The sequence below is a fragment of the Thalassophryne amazonica genome, chromosome 6 (genome assembly GCF_902500255.1).
Source record: "Thalassophryne amazonica chromosome 6, fThaAma1.1, whole genome shotgun sequence".
Classification (NCBI taxonomy): domain Eukaryota; kingdom Metazoa; phylum Chordata; class Actinopteri; order Batrachoidiformes; family Batrachoididae; genus Thalassophryne; species Thalassophryne amazonica.
The window spans coordinates 75,249,152-75,272,203 of NC_047108.1; the positions used below are offsets into that span (position 1 = coordinate 75,249,152).

Sequence of the window (23,052 nt, forward strand, 5' to 3'; positions counted from 1 at the left end):
TGTTTGAAGTACACCACTCCCATGGCTAATGAACATGGTAAATCCAAGCCCTTTTCATCTAGTGCCTAGTTCCTTGATTTGTATTGATATTGTGCTCAGATGGATTTGCGTCATAGTGCCGTACTTGACTACCAGGGGGCGCAATTACAATGATGCCTGCCTAACGCAAATGTTCCTTCATGAAGAGTGAGCCAGCATTTTTTAACCGGGCAAAATATTGATGTGCCCGGATGTGAAATGTTTTCGTGTGCATTTTCAATGCGGACACAAAGTGAACACACACGGAAAAAAGCTTGCAAAATCTGTGTTAAAATACCGTTCTTACCTCAATATCAAGCCAGTAAAATTAATTTACATTAAATTATGTAAGGAAAGTATTAAACTTACCCTGACGCCCACTCATTCAGAAATATTAGTGTTGAAAGTTTCCATGGATCCGATCTGTTCCAGTTTCAACCATTTCCTTTGTGGATGATCATTCATGAGTCACATTTTATTCCAGGCACTGCCAGGCAATATCAAGGTACCAAAGTTGAAGTTGAACATGTCATAATCCAAGCAAGTTAAGCCACCTTGACACTTGCACGAATTTGATCCCCGCACTGGGCCACGCAACTCGTAACGCCAATGTGAACCCCTTTTTGTCCCATTTGATGCCACACTATATAAAAATAAAATAAAATAATCATTTCATAGCTGATGAAGCATTTGCTCTCAGAACTTGGCTGATGAAACCATCTCTCATCATTCCCAGAATCGCAGAGAAATCATCTACAGCTTCATTGTCTTGTGCGCGTCATGCAGCGGAGAGCGCATTTATAGTAGTCTCAATGGTATTTATTTGTAATATATATTATACGAGGTCTGTTAGAAAAGTATCCAACCTTTTTATTTTTTTCAAAAACCGTACGGATTTGAATCACATGTGATTGCATCAGCCAAGCTTGAACCTTCGTGCGCATGCGTGAGTTTTTTCACGCCTGTCGGTTGCATCATTCGCCTGTGAGCAGGCTTTGTGTGAGCAGTGGTCCACCCCTCTCGTCGTTTTTTTATTGAGAATAAATGTCTGAACGATTTGGAGCTTTGCTGCATCAATTTTTTTCCAGAAACTGTGAGAGACCTCCAGGTGGACACCGTTCGAAAAATTAATATGGCTTTCAGGGATGATTTTATGGGGATTAAACAGATTATGGAATGATCCAGATGGTTTAAAGACCGCCCACAACTGCTGAGAGCGCGCCACGCTCCAAGCGCCGATCGACAAGCTCAAACCCTGCTGAAACAACCAGATCATTTCCAACGTGAAGGCTTTGTTGATCCGGGATGTCGTCTGACTTTCACAAAAAGCCAGAAGGCGTGGACATCAGCACTTTTTCGGCACATTCCACTGTTACAGGAGTTTTTTTTCATGGAAAGAAAAGCGGAGGGATGCGCCATGGAGCCGTTCATTATGCGGTGGATTTCAGACGGCTGTCGGTTGCTTTTCAGTTGTGTGATTATCTGAGAAATTGAGCATGAGCTGGACATGCCCCAACATGTCCTGTGAGGCTTCATCACGGCGTTGCTTTGCGCCATGCGGCTCCACCGAGACACGCGGAACTCCTCCGCACGTCTGTCTCAATGTGCCGAAAAAGTCCTGATGTCCACGTCTTTTCACAATTCCTGTGCTAGTCAGACGACATACCGGATCAAGACAGCGTCCAGTTTAGAAATGAACGGCACATTCCACTGTTACAGGCGTTTTTGTCATGGAAAGAGGAGCGGAGTTCCGCGCATCACGGTGGAGCCGCATGGCGCAAAGCAACACCGTGATGAAGCCTCACAGGACATGTTGGGGCATGTCCAGCTCATGCTCAATTTCTCAGATAATCACACAACTGAAAAGCAACTGACAGCCGTCTGAAATCCATCTGAAAGCCGTCCTGTGAGAAATACACGGAGGTGGTTTTGTGCCGCGTAATGAACGGCTCCTTGGCGCGTCCCTCCGCTTTTCTTTCCATGAAAAAAACTCCTGTAACAGTGGAATGTGCTGAAAAAGTGCTGATGTCTACGCCTTCTGCCTTTTTGTGAAAGTCAGACGACGTCCCAGATCAACAAAGCCTTCACATTGGAAATGATCTGGTTGTTTCAGCGGGGTTTGAGCCTGTCGATCGGCACTCGGAGCGCGGCGCGCTCTCAGCAGTTGTGGGCGGTCTTTAAACCGTCTGGATCATTCTGTAATCTGTTTAATCCCCATAAAATTATCCCTGAAACCCATATTAATTTTTCGAACGGTGTCCACCTGGAGGTCTCTCACAGTTTCTGGAAAAAAAATTGATGCAGCAAAGCTCCAAATCGTTCAAACATTTATTCTCAATAAAAAACGACGAGAGGGGTGGACCACTGCTCACACAAAGCCTGCTCACAGGCGAATGACGCAACCGACAGGCGTGAAAAAACTCACACATGCGCACGAAGGTTCAAGCTTGGCTGATGCAATCACACGTGATTCAAATACATATGTTGTTTTTTTTTTAAATAAAAAGGTTGGATACTTTTCTAACAGACCACGTATATAAAACAGCTGCATTTTCATTCCTTCTTATGAGTTAGATAATGTATCTGTAAAATTATGTTCATTATAAATGTGACATCTCGTTATAATCGCTCAGATGCACAGCCTGATTGCTGAACTTTGATTCTGATCTCTCATATTTGATCCTAAACAGTAAAATTTGATTCTGATCACTCATATTTGATCCTATCCACCTACCTAATCAATGACCACCGATAAATTGAATGCTTAATTACATTTTTAAATCCTGTTTACAGATCTTTGATCATGATTGCTTTGCATTCATGATCTGTCAAAGTCTACAAATAGCAATCAAAGTCAGGAACTGACTACTGATCTGGATCCTCATCAAAATTTATTGGATGCTTACATGGCCTGTGCAAAATCCTCTACAGTGCCCAAGTTCGGTCCTCGAGATCTACCTTCCGGCTTTTAATGAGCCTTTCATTGGATTCAGGTGTGTTGGAGCAGAGAGACAACTAAGAGTGTCAGGAAGGTAGATCTCGAGGACTGAACTTGGGCACCCCTCCTCTACTGTAACTGATTGATTTATTTTTATTAATTTGTGCTCACAAGCAACAAATCACCAAACACACAAATTAGGAAATTTTGTACTGTAAAAGCCCAGCTAGCAGTGACCCAGGTGTGTAACAACGGCAAAAACTTCACAATTCAAGGCAATGCCTGACATCTCCATCAGGTGACGTCACGCCTTGCACAAACTAGGAGCTGAATCATCTTTGAATGAAAGTTTATTTCCACAGATTTGCTCAAAAATGGCCAAAACTAAATGAAAGGGTGAACAAAAGGAGAGAATGAATAACAGCAGCCTGATGCAAATTATCAGCAGCTGTGCATTTTTGTCATGGGAGTGGGTCAAAAGCGTATAGGCACTAGGACCTGCAGCGAGCTGCACAGGAGGGAGCAGCTTTTGGACTCTTACTAAAGTTTTGGAACAATCTATTTCCCAAAGAGTGTGGGAGGGAGACAGACAGAAGTGGATGGCCCAGGACCTGGAGTCAAAGCTTTAAAAGCAGCTTCCGGAGTTTGGGATAATTCTGAAGAGTGAGGTGGAATATATCAAGTTCTCACTCACTGGGGAGCAGAAAGAGGAAGCACAACAAGGTGGTAAGTTTGTTCTTTGAAGACTTTCATAATTCAGTGCCAAAAAAAAGAGACAAGTGTGCCAGAAAAATTTGAGTTTGATTCACACCTGTCATCAAGTGAAAGCGAAGCTTCCATAAATAGAGATCTGGCTCAGCAGCAGCAGCAGCAGCAGCAGCAGCAGTAGTAGTAGTAGTAGAGGTTTAGTCTTGGTGCAGTGGGAGATCCACTCATCCAGCTGCACACATCTCATGCGAGGTAGTGAGGTTAGTTGAAATGAGTGATGACTGTAAAGTTTGATTGATCTTTCCATTCAGAGATGTCTGCTTGCTGCTGGAGGAGGGGGTTTAGAATGAGAGAATAGATGTGAGGAGTAGAAAAAAAGGGGTTCTCCAAACTTCAATGGGAACCAGTTCACTATTCAGAAAACTCATGGGACATCAGGTTACCATCATTCTCTCTCTTTCTAACCCCCCTCTTTTTCTATCTGTCTTTCTCTCTGATCATGTTACACCACCCTCTAAGGACTTGGAGGTTCTGATGATCTCCAGTGTCCAACGTGGAGCATGTTGCTGAGGTTATCCTCACGTCTGGGCGCGGCTTGGGGCATGTTTATGTGAGCGGCTGATCAAACGTTTCACATTTGGCGTGTGTACAAATCGTGTGTATTTGTTTGTGTGGAAGCCTGCGTGTTAAACACAGACCTCATGCCTGCCACTCCTACCAGGGAATTCCTTTCAGGCTTTGACAGAGGAGGAATGTCACAACCAACCAACATTTACGCACACAAACAAACAAAACGCACTCAAACCCGAAGCAGCTTAGGTTCAGTGACACGATCAACAGCCTTCAGGCCTTTAAAACTTCAACCTGGTGAAAATTCAATAAAATAACTGCACGATAAAAATGATTCATCAGATAATTCAATCTCGTAACTTCTCTTTCTGTGTTAGATTTAGGTATTTCTGTCCACATCTGTGTTGGATAAGCAAACTTTGAACGTGTGCCAGGCTGCAACTTTCTCTCAAGAGAAAAATGTGCTCCGGTCTGTGCAGAAAGAAATTTTAAAAATTGTTTACGAGCTTCAGTCTGCCTGTCAGTGTGTGCTGAAGGGAAGCTGATCTGTTGATCCACAGAGGAAGTTGGGAGGAAAAAAAAAGTGTGGCATATTCAACGTGGTATTTCAACAGATACCTGGATATGTTTGTGGTTAAAGCAAAACACAATTCAAAGCAAGTCATCTTAACCGAATTGAGTTCCCCGTGTTCTTAGACATATAAAATAGATGTCTTCAGGGGTGGGGAAAAAATAAGCAATGGAATTTAAAATTTGTGTACCTTCTCCGTCAGATAAATGTGATGTATTTTTCAAATAACTAAAATAAGGCTGGATGAGTTTTCATCAAACTTGGTGAGATTATTAGTGGAAGCCGGGGCACAGTGGACCAGAAATGTTGTTTTGTGGTATCATAAACACGCAACGCTTAGGTTTAGGTCATTCTATTGTGGCTTTAATACAGCAAGATATTGTTTATAAGGCTGTGTTATTTATGTCTCTCCAAGTGTAATTTACAGGTGTTTAAAATAGATTTTATAATTTTTGATTCACTGTGCCCCAGACACTAATTCATGGGGCAAAGTGAATCCACTTAGAATATAATGACAAAACACATGATTATAAAGAGTTCTTCAAAATTATTAACTATATGCTAATGCATATACAAACTATACAGCAAAAAAAAAAAAAAATGTAATGTGTGAGTGTCTTATATAGTGATATAAGTCCTTTAGAAACTATTATAACTACAACTGTCATAATTTCTGTTCAAATGTGAAAACACTTGCTTATATACACAAATTATACAAATAATTCATGGAAAAATAAATGTACAAGCTTCAACAAGTAATATTTCTCATTCACTTGATACTGGGGCTTAGTAAATCACTTTCTAGACTTGATTCACTGTGCCCTGGGTGCATGTGACACACATGAGTCATGTTAACAAATAGCTGATAGTCTGGAGAAGACATAACACATACTCATCTGTTGGACGGGGTAGTCTTCTAAATAATAACAATTTTTGGGCCACCTTTCCTCTATTGTGAGAAATAAATAGAAAGACACTGACATCCACAAAATTTACTTTTGATAGAAAAAATCACTTGCCACTTAGTTTTACCCTTAATGTATCCAAAAATAAAACACTAATTTGTAAGAGGGATGTCTTTATGCATAAAAATATGGCATAACTGCTGCAAATATATATGTAGTTTTGCAGATATAGCTACTGATTCACTGTGCCCCGTGATTCACCGTGCCCCAGTTTCCCCTACTTGGGGTAACTTTTAGAACAGACTGTTAAAGAACAACATCAAAGTTGAGCAAAACCTAACTCCAAATCACATTTACCATAATCTTACCTCTACCAACATGGCTAGAGATTTGACCAAAAGCTTTTATCGATCAGTACGATATTACTGATCGATTCTTATAACTGACTTCATGAAGTTACGAAGAAGTCAAAATATGAAATCATGTTAAAAAAACACACACTAAGTATGTGTCTCAGTCGCTCTATGCTGCATATTCAGCTCTGAAGGTTTGTCACCAGCTTTTAAAATGCTTTGTAACCTCAACTAAAAATAAAGACAAATGGGTCTGTTAATTTACTTGTGAAATCTTTTTTGCAAATCAGAGGATCCTGATGACCACTGTAGCAATGCTGTTTGTGTGCATGTTTATCTTTTATTACAGAGGATGGTACACAGGGACATGAAACAGTTTGGGAATTGAATCGGGGAACACTGAGAGTACATTGCCACTCATCTATCAGTGCACCATCTGATGTCAAGTCAGGTCTGTGAGCATGCTTTGGTGCCGTGTCACCATGTCCACCCTGTGATGTTCTTCATTCTGTTAATGACACTGACTGACAGTTGCCACAAAAAAAGCAATGCAACCGCTGACCGACAGCAAATGCGAACAGTTCAACATGAAGTATTTAAGGATTTATTGCCATTCCAACAAGATCTATATGTACAAGTAAGACAAGCATGGTGCCTCACACAGAGAAGGTCCCGGGTTCGCTTACGATATTCGCCCTTTTCAGGTTTCAAATCCCGCAAAACTTCAGAGAGGTCGCCGCTCTGTGAGATCTCAGTAACATTGAGAACTGCACTGAGACGCTCTGATCACGCTGCACTTTAACCGCTGCACACGGACAACACCATTAACATCGCAACATAAAACCATTTTTATATTGTGCCTGAAACTCTCATGAATATATTCTCTGGGTTTTTAGAGGTTGTTATTGCATTTGTTTTATGTAAACATGCGAGAATCACAGGCTGTCTCTCCGTTATTTTCAATGGGAGTTGCTGTGAGCTCCGCTCGCTTCCTCATCATGTCGTTCTGGGGGAAAGTGAAGTTTGCTCTTTAATGTCTTGATTATTGTCCTTTGCAACACTGTTTATCCTCTTTCCAGACTAATATATATATAATATGTCTGAAATTTGGTTTGCGTTTATTAAATTCCACGCAGATTAAACGTAGCAGACACGGATTATTTGTTCTAATTGTTTTAGCAAGTTTTCAGGGTATCATGCAGCAGTCTCTTATTAACGTGATGAAAAGCATAAAAAATTACATTTTTGTAGTATAATATTCATTTACAATTGTCATCATGTGGATTCTCTATGTTGTTTTGACTGCAACGACTCTCTGGCGTGAAAGGGATTATGGGATACATGAAAACCCTGAATGGTCCTTTTTGTGTGGAGTTTGCGTGTTCTCCCTGTTTTTGCATGAGTTCAGTCCAGTTGTGCCAGCTTTCTCCTACCATCAAAGACATGCAGCTTAGGTGGATTGGTGAGTCTAAATTGACAGTAGGTGTGAGCATGAGTGGGAGTGTGAATCAAATCAAATCAAAATCAAATCAAATTTATTAATTTATATAGCGCCAATTCACGATAAAATCGTCTCAAGGCGCTTCACACAACATAAAAAACAATTAAAAATTTAAAACACAATAAAAACGACCATAAAAGAAAGACAACCATAGAAGAATACAAGAATAAGAACACATCATAACACTAATGATAAAACAGGGAAAACAAATGAGTCTTTAAACGTGATTTAAAAGTCTCCACAGTGTCCGACTGCCGAATGTGTGCCGGCAGATCGTTCCACAGAGCTGGGGCATGATAGGAGAAAGCTCTGTGACCGGCAGACTTTTTATTCACCCTGGGAACACACAGAAGTCCTGCACCCTGAGAACGCAGGGCCCGAGCTGGTACATAGGGACTTACCAGGTCAGCCAGATAGGGAGGTGCAAGTCCATGAACAATTTTATAAACTAATAACAGTACTTTAAAATCCGATCTTGCAGGAACAGGAAGCCAGTGCAGGGACGCCAAAATGGGCGTAATGTGGTCAAACTTTCTGCTTTGTGTCAAAAGTCTGGCAGCAGCGTTTTGAACCAGTTGAAGACCCCTAATCCTGGACTGCGGTAAGCCAGAAAATAGAGCATTACAATAGTCCAGTCAAGAATGACAAATGCATGAATCAAAGTCTCAGCATGAATGGTTTTGTCGGCCTGTATGTAGCCCTGCAATAGACTGGCGGCCTGTCCAGGGTGTACCCCGCTTCTCAACCAGTGACCACTGAGTTTGGCTTCAGTCGTTCTGACCCTTAACTGGAATACAGTGCATCCGGAAAGTATTCACAACGCTGCTCTTTTTTCACATTTTTTTATGTTACAGCCTTATTCCAAAATGGAGTAAATTCTTTTTTTTTCCCCTCCAAATACTACACACATCACCCCATAATGACAACATGAGAAAAAAAGTTTTTTTTGGGTTTTTTTTGTTTGTATTTTTTTTTTTATTATTTGAACCTTGAACCTTCATGCGCATGTGTGAACTTTTTCACGCCTGTCGATTGCGTCATTTCCTGGTAAGCAGCCTTTGTGTGGGACGTGTGTTGTGCGCTCGGCGGATTTTCATTTCAAGGAAAAGACGGAACGACTGGAGCAGCGCCGTATCAAATTTTGCCAGAAACTGGACGACAGCCAGGAGAAAACCATTTGGATGATTCAGACGGCTTTCGGTGACGATGCTATGAGCATCACACAGATTAAGGAGCGGTACAACCGGTTTAAAGACATCCGCACAACAGTGGATAGCGAGCCACGCTCCGGTCGGCCATCAACATGCTGAAATGACCAGATCATTTCCAAAGTGAACACTGTGGTGATGCGGGACCGTTGTGTGACTGTCCGAGAAATTGCGGAAGAGGTACTTTGTTTTTCGGTACATTCCACTGTGACAGAAGATTTGGCCATGAAAAGAGTGGCGGTGAAATTCGTGCTGCTGCTGACGGCGGTGCAAAAGCACGTCCGTCTTGAAGTCTCACAAGACATGCTGTGACATGCCCACCTCGTCCACAATTTCTGGGATAGTCACACCACTGAAAAGTCACCGAAAGCCGTCTGAATCATCCGAATGGTTTCCACCTGGCTGTCGCCCAGTTTCTGGCAAAATTTCATGCGGCGCTGCTCCAGTTCCATCTTTTTCCTTGAAATGAAAATCCACCGAGCGCACTACACATGTCCTCACACAAAGGCTGCTTACCAGAAAATGATGCAATTGACAGGTGTGAAAAGGTTCACGCATGCGCACGAAGGTTCAAGGTTTGCTCATGCAAGCACACGTGATTCAAATCCATCAGGTTTTTGCAAAACATAAAAAGGTCCGGTACTTTTCTAACAGACCTCGTACATAACTATTCACACACTTTGCTCAATACTTCGTTGATGCACCTTTTGGCAGCAATTACAGCCTTAAGTCTTTTTGAATATGATGCCACAAGCTTGGCGCACCTATCTTTGGGCAGTTTTGCCCATTCCTCTTTGCAGCACCTCTTCGGCTCCATCAGGTTAGATGGGGAGTGTCGGTGAACAACCATTTTCAGATCTCTATTGAGATATACAGTCACAGAGTTGTTGTTTGTTTGTTTTTTGGTCTTCATCAGTAGATCAGTGGAAGATCAAAGTTGAAAGATCAAAAAATTCATATTCCAGCAAAAATCAAAAGTGAAACTTATTTGTTTTCTGTATGATGGACTGCAGTTATAGAGTGCTTTTCCAACTGAATCAGGAGCTCAAAGCATTTTACAATGATGCCTCATATTAACACATGCTCACACACACTGATGTCAGGGTGCTGCCAAGACACACAACTGCACATCAGGAGGAAATGGGGGATTAAGGACCTTGCCCAAGGGCCCTTAGTGATTTTTCAGTCTGGTGGGGGTTTGAACGGAGGATCCTGTGGTTTCAACTACACTGCTTAACCACTAGACCATGCAGTCCTTTTATTTCATAAAATGAACTCATTTGCAACTTACAAAGATTACTTTCAAAAAATATCCTTTATAGTACTGTCCAGTACATGAAAAACACTAATAACATAATCATGAAAATAATTGCAAAAGCATCAATAAATAGAACTTAATTTTCTTAATAACAGCACATAAAGGTAATATGTAGTTTCATCACAGAAAGGAAGTTATGTATGATAAAGGTCTTGCTTATTCAGAGAATCTATTCCTTGAAACTCTGATTGGAGTGTAGGTAGGTTTTAACGTTTCTGCTGTTAGACTGCAGTTTCTACCCTGATACACACACACACACACATGTTCAGAGAGGTGCCGAGTTTATCATCTGCAGTAATGTAGTCATGTATCATTAACGTGCTCATCAAGCCGAACACGACTAACACCTTTCTGCCAGCTATGACACTGTTTCAAAACTTCTTGTACATGATTATGTGACCATGGCTCCACTAAAAATATGATGATGATGACAGATTTGATGTGTCTTGAATAGATGTAGTGAAAAACAGGCTGAGCCACATAAAGTGGAGCGGTGTGTTCGGTGGGCAGATGGACAGTGCTGTTTTCCCCTGCAGACAAAGATGCATGTGATTATTCATGACCCTCTCAGGTTTCCTTTTGAAGCTGAATTACAGCTTTCTCGATATCAGCACCACTGTGTGTGTGTGTGTGTGTGTGTGTGTGTGTGTGTGTGTGTGTGTGTGTGTGTGTGTGTGTGTGTGTGTGTGTGTGTGTGAGACGGATGCAGGGAAGGGATAACATTTACAGTATCACTAACGAGGAACAAACAAGGACTGTTGGATGAATCTGATTTTTTTGTTGTTTTTTTTTTCTGTGGAATTGGTACCTAATACTTATCAAGTGAATTTCTGAATTTCAACAACTTTCATTGTGAAACATTTGTGATTTGTTCTCTGCATCTCCTGCACATGGTGGTTAGAATAGTCCTGGGTCAGTTCCAACCTAGAATGTTTGTGTGAATATTAAAAGATTATTAACCGAGTGTGAGGTCTGTACGGGGAAATATCAGACTGAGGTGTCAGTGCGATAAACACCGAGGTCTGATATTCCCGTACAGACCGAGCTAACAAGGTTAATAATTCATATATTATATGGTTATTATATATATAAACACACAAACTTACAGTATCACCCAAATATGCTGCTAACAGTCTTGAGCTCGTTCCACCTCCATGAAGAACTTGCTAACGGATGGTCCGGTTGTTAACTGGTAAACTTTCAATTCTTGTGTTTTTTCTGATGCTGATTAGATATTTATGGAGTACATTCATGTCTGACTTGGGTTTTCTAATTGTCTTTTTAGTTTTCTGGTTTGTAACAAAAGTACGTGTTGCAGACCAATTGAGATGGTTACCAGTCTGGATATGGGAAAAGATCCGACCGGTAATCAGCCAATCAGAGCGTGCATAGCGACGCAACCATATAATATTGTATATTGTTCTTTTGCTGGCTGTTTCCAGATACATAATTCACTTCCTACCTCAGTCTAGATAAAGACAGATAATAAAAAATGATTGGTGACTTTAAAGTGACTGCAAGTGTGAATGTGAGACCGTCTGTATGTGTTATCTTTTAGGTGCACGTCAACCTTCGTACTTCGTACAGTGTATGCTGTAATACATACACTCCAGCCAGCCGTCACTCTCAGCCTTATCAAATGGGTGAAAGAGCTGCTTCAAAGCTTTGTCCAACCATGACAAAATGCTCAAGAAGAGATGCTTCATTGTCTTGCAATATTTGTCAACTCAAAGTTGTTAACTTCTGTATGTATGTAAGATGTCTTCCCGTTGGTTGCAAAGCACTGGGTGCAGATTGACAGCAGTAATTGTAACATCCAATTCATTTTGTGTGTGGGGGGGATTCCACCTTATATAAGACATTTCACAGTTTCAAGTGGACATGTCTGGGAGAGCCTATAGCGTTTCTGGGTCAGCGGTCACAAGATCCAAATAGCAGTTTGCTGCAGGCTTAAACAATAAGGCTGGAGTTTGCATGTCTGCTTTCTTCTTCACTCCTGTCACAGTTCCCAATATTATTGCTCAATCTTGTGTGGCTGAACTCCACTTGTCCCTCTTGTCTACCACATGAGGCCGCGTAACTACTTAGTATGCCGGAGTCCCATTCGTTATCAGAATTAACCAGACAAATCGCTCCACCAACTAAAAACAGTGAGACTAAACACTGACAGGAGCTGGTGGGAGCCAAAGAGCGATCGATCTGTCAGTCCTTTCTGTGTCTCGGCCAGGTGAGGTTTTCTGTGTTGAGCCAAATTAATCCGCAGGCTCCTGGCGGTACCCTTCCGTCTCCACCCGTCTTTCTGGTGGGACACTGCCCGGTGGGTCATGGGTATAATGCCGCTGGATCACTAGTTGGCATCACTTATGGTCTGAAATATGACGGTATCTGATTGTCATCAAACCTTTGACTTTCATTCTTCTTCTTGGTTGAAGAATTTCACCTTGAACCCCCGGTCGTCCCTCTTAATCATGGCCCTGGTTAAGAGAAGAAAACCCACAAAATAGAAGCGCAATCCTATTCCATTGTTCCTAGTTAGGTCATTTGGGTGACCCGGTGTCGCAGACCGAATGGCTTCCCCCTAAAAATCGGTCCGCCCTGCCTTCACTGCACCTACATCATTAGCCGCAGTTCACGGAGTATCACCTTGTTTCTGCTTCAAACTGCACTCTAGTCATCATCTATCTCAGCGACAGATATCTGAAGCTTTTGTACAGCAATCATTTCCACATATATTTAGCATTGTTTCATCATAAAAGACGGAGGTAGCGATTAGAGCGCTGCGGCTACACAAGCTGCTAGCTGATGCGTTCACTGCGCGTCGGTCCTTTCAAAGCATCACAGAGTGTCGCCTCGTTTCTGTTTAAAATGGCCTCGTTTCTGACTTTAGAATGTTTTAAGAGGTTTTACCTTGTCATCTGATGGTTAATAATCACATTAATCAATTTGATTGCTTTGGGTGAAGAGACTCTGTCTTAGACAAGTGGCTGAGCTCCGAAATGACACATGCGCAGTGAAAGCAGGGCGGACCAATTTTTAGGGGTGGACCGTTCGGTCTGTGACACCGGCCCACTTTGAGCACTCTAATTTTCAAAGTAAACACTTCGGACCATAATGCAGATTGTATTTTCTTTGGAGTTTCATCATTGCTTCATTGTTACATCTGATTCTTTGTTGTAGATACTGAGAGTTGTCAGTGTATTCCTTTGTTCTGTTTTGCTCTAATAAAGTCCTAAAAAAAACCCACTTTGGACCCAACGGGACACTCAGTGAAGAGCATCAAGATCCAACTACGAGCTTTTTAACTGCAGCAACTTTAAAATACACAATTGGAGCTGGAATTACGGCAGCTGCTGGCAACAGAGACACCAAATACTGATAAACAGAGAGAGAAAATTCTTGGATTTAGATAGCCACTCACATGCATTGGCTGTGTTTGGGTCACATGACCTCTCACCTCTCCCACACTGCAGTGCGTCACCTGAGAGTGTGGCATGGCTTATTGGTTGAATGGATTGTGGACAATACACAAAAACATCTGACATCATCACTCTCTAGTCTTCTGATTGCTGGAAATGTGATCCACTGATGCAGACTTGAGCTCTCAAGGAAATTTTACTGATATAAATCATGTATCAAATGTAAGAATTGCTGGTGTAATTTCACAATCTGTTACTTAAAAGGTTGGCTTTCACAAAATTGACTACATTTACTATGTGGTGAAGTCTAATTGTTATGAAGTACTTTTCTTTCCATGGTAGTATATCACAAAATTTTGGGTGATTCCGCTGAAAATATGATTTCACACCAAAACATTGTCCCACTGACATGAAGAATTACTTCTGCAAAGTTCAAAGTTAATGCTGCATTCGACTGAAACTAGGAATTCTAAAATTATAACTTTCAATGAGTAAAAAAATACTTTTAATAAACCAATGATAAATCATTTTCCCAACTGACTTATTTCACCAACCTAAGTCAAAACACTGTAACTGTAACAAATGTAAATCTCAAAACTAGCACAGCAGACCTGTGTGACAGTGTTCATATCTCTCTCTAGCAGATATCCAGCAAAACCTTTGTTCAAATACAGTATGTCCAGATTTTAGCTGTAGTTCTATATAGTGATTAGTTGTGACCGTCGCTGTCTTTATGTTTCCATTTTCCACCAATTTTTGCCACTTTGCGTCACAGTTTTTACCTATATGGCTCCAGTGTCTAATTTTTAAGGCTGTGAATCTTTTGAAAACTACAGAAAAATATTAAAGTGATGAAGAAAATTATTTTCATGACATATATCTTTTGTTTGTTTGTTTGTTTAAATCAAAACCATTATAGCATTAATCTCTTTTCAAACATTGAACATATGAAATACATTTCTTGCACCGCTGGACTGATAGTATTGCACACTGGGCATTTACCCGCTGGCCTGATGGCCTACTGGCCTGCGGATTTTTTTTTTTTTTAACGAAGTAAAGCGAGCTGTGAGCTTTTCATCCGCGTTTTTTTTTTTTTTTTTTGTAGCAGCTACGACTCGTCCTCACCTCTTAAAGCGCGGTGACAACAGCACACCTGCACTGAGCTTTACAAAGACATTTTTATGCTTTTTTCCTCCGTTATTTAGAGCTGAGTTGAGCCGCTCAGTATCTGCACGTTAAAACAGCTGATCCTCCGCGACGTCAACAACTAACACTATTTTCCACTCAAATGCACCTAAACTCTCTTTCTGAGGACCACATGATGTGAAAACGCAATAAAACTTTCTGACCTGTAAATCTGGTCATGTTTTCTGCATAAATAAATGTTATCCATTCTTTGTGCTCAAACGCCAAAGCAGGGGCGAATCTAGATGGAATGGGGGCGTGGGGCAAGGATGTCCCCCCCCCCCACAACACCCCTATATTAAAGGTCCAGTTTTGAAGCCTTTTTTTAGTACAACTTCTAATACTACTTAAAATAATAATAATTTCAACGAGTAAAATGTTTAGAGAAAATTTAAATGTTAGAAAAATGTTAGAAAGAATTTAATAGTTACATTTATTAACAATGTAGGTTAAAAATTACAAGTTTTACTGTTACAGTGCTGTCAACAGTTAAATATGAGGTCAAGAAAGAGGTCTTTACTTTTTATAAAACAAGTATATATTTTCATTGAAGTCAAGAAAGGGTGACTATAAAGTGAGGCGGGGACCACTACGGCCATGACGGTAAGTGAAGGTTAACTTCAGCTATTAATTGATGAACAGCAACCTAACTTGTTCATAAATCAGACATCTGTGTGTGAGAGAGACATTCTGATCTTCTGGTCCGAAGTAAAGTGCTGTCTAACTGCGTCACTCAGATATGAATTAAGGTTGGATATTATTTTCGTTTGTGCTAACTCTTCCAGTCACGTAACCTAGCCTAGCAATGTAACCTGTGCAAATGGTGTGCATGGCTAGCTACCATGCTGTCGCTGCCAGGTTGTTTCTTTATTCTATTTGTGTGACAGTCGTGCGTTGGTCATACAAAGTATGCTGTTTTGCACAGTCTGCGGTGCGGTGCGGTGGCGTGGTATAACGGCATCCCTGTCTAAAATGTATTTTCCCAAGTCCTGGCATAATTTCACATACCTAACATTTTACTTTAAATTGAGTCATTCTCTAAGTTGATTAGCAACACAAACTGGTAATAAAAGAAATCCTTGATGTTACTTGTAGCTTGTAGTGTGATAGACAACTGTCTCCATCTTGTGGCCTTTTTGTGTATTGCAGTTTCAAAAGTTCAACCTTTGTATCCAGTCATTGGTCCTGTCATCCAGTCATTTCTTGTTTTATATGATGAATTGTATCACACAAGTAATGATATATTATTTATAGTATAGCCTACTGTATTTCTATAACAAATGTTTTTATATAATTTCTATTTCTAAATTTAAGTAACAAGGCTGAATGAAATGACGGCTTATTATGTCTAAAAAGTAATGTGACCTACTGTCAATAGATCGTACTTTTGATAAGCCTATGATAACTGTATTTCGGGAGAACTTTTCATAATGCTTCTTATAGTGTTAAAATGTATGTGTCTCCTGGTGCACATTGATCAGTTAAGGGACCAAAAAAAAAAAACACACTGTCACAGCAGGCTTAATTTTTTCCCCTTCGATACCTGGTGGTGGCCTGGTCTTGGTTAAAAATGCCCAGCCTGAAAAATTTCCCGAGTCCAGCCCTGATTTTTTGAAGTGTTGTCTATCTGTCCATCAATCCATCCATTTTTCTACAGCTTATCTTGATATGGTCTGCAGGGGGTGCAGAAACCTATCCCAGAATACACTGCACAACAGGCAGGGTGCGACCTTGAATAGATCGAGTATCACTACCAACAACCAGCACTTACCACTTACTACTTTTTAAAACTGTGAATTAATTTTTTAAATTATGAATGGAACTGTTGCTTTTTAAAAAACTTTTTGTATTATTTTTACAGTTACTATATGGGTTATATAACTTGTGTGCTCTGTGTAATTCTGGTACTGTCAGTCTCCAGAAGCTAGCAGAATGGGTCCTGGTTAGTACTTGGATGGGAGATCTCTTAAGAAGACCAGTATCTGTTTCTCCAGTTAAAACTGGAGTTGCGTCAGGAAGGGAATCCAGTACAAAACGTGTGCCAAATCCCACTGCGAATCTGTGCTGCATCTGCTGTGGTGACCTGAGGACAAACAGCACCAACTGAAAGACAAACAACATATAGATTATCTAGCTTGGTGCCAAATTCCAAACTTTAAATGTAGATAGTGATACCAGCAAAACTGTAGATAAGTTAAACAGAAGACTTTAGTTTTAAATTACTGAATGAAGGAGAATGTAGACATTTCATAAGAAGCAAGGAATCTGGCAATTAACTGTCAATTCTTATGTTCAAAGGGAGCTGCTAATATAATATATTTTAGGGATGTGTGTGCATGGTCAGAGTAGTAGTGTGTTCATGCACACTGATGCATATTGTGATTTGACTTGTTTGACTTGTGATTTGATTTGTTACTGTGTCTTTGTCATAAATATTTCTGCATGCCATGTCAAACATATGATGAATATGAACTGAAGTTATTGTGATTGATATTCTAATGATCTGAGCAACCATTTGCAAATCTATGAAACCGAGACTCAGACTTACCCCCCCCCCCCAAAAAAAAACCAAAAAAAAAACAGGACGCATTGTCATAAACTTTAGGACACCTGGGCTGCAGCACACCTGGATGTTACTTTAGTTGTGGTCATTTATCCCGAGGGCCTGAAAACAATATCCACCAACTTCAGTGACTGTGAAAATCACACCAAAATGTGAACATGTCAGTGTAAAAACTCATAACATGCAAAACTAATAAATACAAATTTATGATAAAATAATTGATTGTGTCTGCAAAGTACTTTTTTAATCATGAATTCCATAAGCTAACTCATGTGATGATCAGCAACCCAATCTCACGGAGATGATTCGAGGTGTGGTAGCATTTTGCTTCTACAAGTACACATGCATAGAAGCTTTGTGTTGTAACATTTCTCCAACTTCACGATCCCTTATATAGGAAGAGAATTCTGCAACACACTTGAATCATGGACACATTCAGAAAACTTGTCTCCATAGTTCTTGGGACAGCGATAAAGTTTTTGCAATTTTACCTCTGCACACCACAGTAATGGATTTGAAATGAAAGTCAAGTTTAATTTGTATTGTAGACTGTCAGCTTTAATTTAGGGGTGTTAATAAAAATATTTCATTAACTACTTAGGAATTATAACCATTTTTATGCAGTTCCTCTACAGTCCATGTTATGCAGAGCAGGTAGCTCAGTGAAATGAGTTCTGCTACCAATATGTTGACTGTGGATTAATTCCCAGTCAAGCTACCTGTCTGTCTCCTTGGACAAGATGTTTCATTTACATTGTCCCAGTTCACCCAGCTATAAAGGACTAGTGCCAGTCTGGTGTCTCATCCTGGCGGAGTTTTAGACTTCTGCACTGTGGAATACAAGGACCAGTAAGCCTCCCTTTTCATGCACCATAAGTAATGGGCCAAAGTACGGTGCATTAGAAAAGTATTCACAGCACTTCACTATTTCCACATGTTAGTATGTTACAGCCTTATTCCAAATTAGATGAAATACATTTTTTCCTCAATATTCTACACACAATACCCCATAATGACAATGTCATGAAAAGTTTTTTTTTTTTTTTTTTTTTTTTTTACATTTTTGCAAATTTATTTAAAAAAAAATAAGAAATCACATGTACATAAGTATTCACAGGCTTTGCCATGAAGCTCAAAATTGAGCTCAGGTGCATCCTGTTTCCACTGATCATTCTTGAGATGTTTCTACAGCTTAACTGGAGTCCACCTGGGGTAAATTCAGTTGATTGGACATGATTTGGACAGACACGCACCTGTCTACATATAAGGTCCCACAGTTGACAGTGCATGTCAGAGCACAAACCAAGCATGAAGTCAAAGGAACTGTCTGTAGACCTCTGAGACAGGATTGTCTCGAGACACAAATCTAGGCAAGGGTACAGGAACATTTCTGTTGCTTTTACAGTCCCAATGATCTCAATCACTGATGGATGATGACCTCCATCATCCATAAATATAAGAAGTTTGGATATACCAGGACTCTCCCTAGAGCTGGCTGCTATCTAAATTGAGCGATCGTGGGAGAAGGACCTTTGTCAAGGACATGACCAAAAACCCAATGGTCACTCTGTCAGAGCTCCAGCATTCCTAAGTGGAGAGAGGAGAACCTCCCAGAAGGACAACCATCTCTGTAGCAATCCACCAGTCAGGCCTGTATGGTAGAGTGGCTGGACAGACATCACTCCTTAGTAAAAGGCACATGGCAGCTGGCCTGGAGTTTACCAAAAGGTATCTGAAGGACTCTCAGGTCATGAGAAAACAAAATTATCTGGTCTGATGAGACATGAATGGCATGAATGCCAGGTGAATTGGCATGAATGCCAGGTGTCATGTTTGGAGGAAACCAGACACCATCCTTACAGTGAAGCATGTGGTGGCAGCACAACCTGGTCTCACAGCAAGTCGTGATTCAGCAGCACAAAATATACATTAATCTATTGGTTCATGATATTGTGACGAAAAGCGCTTCATTTTCATCACGGCAGCACAAATTCATTCTAATTCATTCTGTGATGGCTGCATGAAATTAAAAGTGAAGTGGGGGGGGGTCGGGTGGGTGGAAAGAGTAAGATTAGGTTATGGTTAAGGTTAGGGTCAGGGGTAGGAGTAGGGTTAGTAATAGTGAGTTAAAAAAAAAAGTCACAAAAATTTGACTCATTTCGTCATGGGAGCACGAAATAGATTTGGAATCAGGAAGTCAAAAATGGGCAATGGGAGAATGGCTTTAGCCAATGCAAAAACGTCTCTTGGGCGACCTGCCAAAAAGAAGGATTTCTTTGTTTTGCTTTTGCTTGTTTTGTTTTGTTTTTTAATGAAGATGTTAAATTTCAGCTACAGTTTACCAGAAAGCCTATTGGAGACATGAACCTAGATTTGAGGAGGTTTTTTTTTTTTTTTTTTTTAAATCCTACTCTTTTCCACACTACCATGAAGCTTTGAATGGTGATGTAACAGACAAAAGTTGCACAGTGTTCAGAGTTGTCATGTTTGCCTAGGTGGTTTCCCTCACAACTCTCCTTTTGGCACTTTCACCCAGTACTTGAGAACTACCTTCTCCAACCAGATTTACACTATAGAACTATGTTGTTTGTATTTCTTAATGATTGATGTAAATGAAGTTTAAGATATATTCAGTGGCTTGGAAAGGGAAATTTTGCAATACGGTAGTGAGACCAGCTCTGTTGCTTAGAGGTGGTAGCCCTAACAAAAGACAGGAGGCAGAGCTGGAAGTGGGCAGATGGAACAAGTGATGCTGCGATTTTCTTTGGGAGCGGTGAGGATGGACAAGATTAGGAATTAGGATTAGGAGACATCACAGGGAGGATAGTTTGGAGACAAAGTCAGAGTTGTGAGAATGAGATGGTTTGGACATGTACAGAGGCAGGACCCAATCATCAGCATCCTTCTCCCTATATACCCTGGTATATAGGGAGAAGGATGCTGAGGACTGGGTTAGGATTGGACCACTTTCATTCAAATCACATCACAATCCATTTTCAGATTAACAACACATATTGTCATATTTGTATCATAATACAGTGCATAACCATGCACTGCTATACCCCAATCTAAAAAAACAACAGAAATGAATAAAAATACATAAATAAATAAAATCAGCCCTAAAATATGAGTATGCAAATTTATTTGCTTGAAAACTTGTATGGGTGCATGTGTGACTTAATCTGTACACCCAATTTTATGTCAGTCTTAAAAGGAGGTGCCACATTGGTGCATTTCTATCATGGAGAAACATAAATGAATGCATCATCAGACACCAAAAAAAAAAAAAAGGTTGAAAGTCAAGTGCCGAGTTTCTCTGCCATTTATGGAATACTGAATCACACACTATTCAGATACCCACAATACGCACTGATGCACAGTAGCTAGCATTCAGATTCCTAGTTTTCACTCATCAAACTAAGAAAAACTAAGCTGAAATGAAAAAAGAAAAATTTAATTAAAGAAACATGGATGGAAAAACACTAAACCTGAATAACTGATTTCATCTTTGTTGTTGGTTTTTGGTTGGTAGTAATTTGTTCCATGATTATTTTTTAATCTAAAATGGGTAAGTCTGCTGTGCTGGGGTATGACAATGTGATTACTGACAATCGAATTTGCCATTCATTTAGGTTTCAGCTCTAACATCCATCCAAAAGAAGCCTGTTGCCTATTTGCTGCACAGCAATACATAATGGTGCAGCTGGAACACAACCCAACACACTAATAACTAATTATGGCGACTAAATACAACCCCTTTGTGTCCTGTGTCTTAGCTGGCACTTAAATTTGTAAATAGCAAAGTGGAGTTGGAGTTGTCTGAAATACATTTTCATTATGAGGTGCAGACCATGTCCCATAGACTGTTCTTATAGAGTCACTTATGACCTGTTATTGATGAATGAACAAATCCTATGGTCCGTTCATAGGAGTGTGGCTTTGCAAACACACAGTGATATGTTGGTGTGTGCGCTGAACTGACAGGGGTGTGTCCACTGACAGAAGCAGCTGTGGAGAGATCTGTGGTTCTGGATGTCACGGCTGGGAAACATGTACTGTGTTTGGACAGACATACATTAACAACTGTCCACTGTGATGTGCGTGTGTCTGCTTGCTGTCATCATGTGGACATACATAAAAACATATATTGCTGTTGCAATGGGCTGCAGCAATCACACGCACGCTGCGCACATTGGCAGGCACCCCAGGTGATCCAGACCGTCAGATCATAACACGCAGCGGCCGATCTGAATATCATGCCACCCATGTGAGCTCTGTTCCACATGACACGTTGTCTGTCCTGCGGTACGCCGTCCACAAGATACCTGTGTCAGGCAGGGCACACGCATGTGGCCGGCTGGACACGCTGCCAGTAGATGTGGACATGATAAGAGCACCCCACTTCTCATTCAAGTCATTTCATGACTGTACATCTGCAACCATGGGTCGTCTACAGAGGAACAGATGGATCATACTTGTATTGTTCACTTGATAAGAGGGATTCAATGAAATGCGGTGTTTTTATATGGTGTGTGGTTTTATTTTTTTAAATATGTCCATGTTCTTCTTGATATCAGGCATTTTCCCGCACTTTTCACAGGACAGCTATAGTAGCTCAGTGGTAAAGTGCGTAACAACATCGCACAGCTGCTCGCACTGTGTTCCCACGTGCACAAAAGCGTCACAGCATGTATTTTTAAATTTTTTAGTTATTTTTCTTCACAGCAGCTGCTCGCACTGTGTTCCCGCATATACGAACCATAGTTGCGGCATCGTGCATGCCTACTCGTAGGCTCGTTGTTTCGTGGTTTGCTCATATGACCTGTTCCGCCATGAGTTGCCCTGAGTTGTACTTATCCATACTATGTGTGAAGGGGCCCTTAAAGACCTCATAATTAAAGTGAACAATAATGTTTTATCTGTACAACCATACCACTCTAAGCATACCTGATGATGTCAATTTTTTTTTTTTAACTCAGAGTAGTTTCTGATTAGTATTTGGCTGGAAGACCACTTGAGAACATCAGGAGGTGTGTGTGTGCTTCAACAAGTAATGGGACTACTCCACAGAGTGCCGTTGCTTTCCGTTTAATGCTGAATAGCAAATTGGATGCTTTCAAAGCATCATAGTAACTTCTTGATCAATCATTTTCATTCTTGAACAAACTTGATAAACGTAGTCATTATGGCCATCATCGGCACCAGGTTTAAAATCGGGATCAAATGTTTGAATTTTTCAAACGTTTAATTCCGATTCTCGAAATTCTGGGTATTCATAGTCTTAATGGCTTAAATCATGTTTGAACGTCTTTAAATGGGGTATTCATAGTGACTATGGCTTGAAACTTGTTTGATCGAGGTAAAACTTTGAAGCCCAAGCAGCCCTGATGAACATTTGCTGCATTTTTTGTTCAAAGTTGGACAGCTCGATCATGTCTGGCAATGGGCACAAGGGTAGTGGAGGCAAGCCTGCAGCTGCTAGTACAGGGGGGATTAAGCCATTTCATCCCATTTTTGCAGTTTTTTTTTTTGGATCATGGCTGTTCATAGTAGAATGGCACCCTGTGGAATAGCCCTGTACCTCTGGAGTTGTGCCTCGAAGGGCATCCAGTGTAAAACTGTCTGAAATACATGGAAAATTTGTGATTTGGTCCACTGGCTCCTAGTTCATTTGAAAACTCACTGCTGTGGTCTCAAACCAAAAAGTCAAGTGACAAGAGCAGCCAAGTGCTTTGTAGACAGCATCATAGTGTCAGAGAATAGATCAGTGAGACTATGAGCTGCTGAGCAAGAAGGCC

At 40.6% G+C, this 23,052-nt stretch overlaps 1 protein-coding gene across 1 annotated transcript in view; it reads left to right on the forward strand.

Moving 5' to 3' along the window:
* Nucleotides 1–3,539: 3,539 nt before the first annotated feature.
* ngfa (nerve growth factor a (beta polypeptide)) overlaps nt 3,540–23,052 on the forward strand; it is an 84,972-nt gene continuing 65,459 nt past the window's right edge. The window contains exon 1 of the mRNA XM_034172521.1: nt 3,540–3,682. The gene's annotated coding sequence lies outside the window, so the exon portion shown is untranslated. The remainder of the gene's footprint in view (nt 3,683–23,052) is intronic.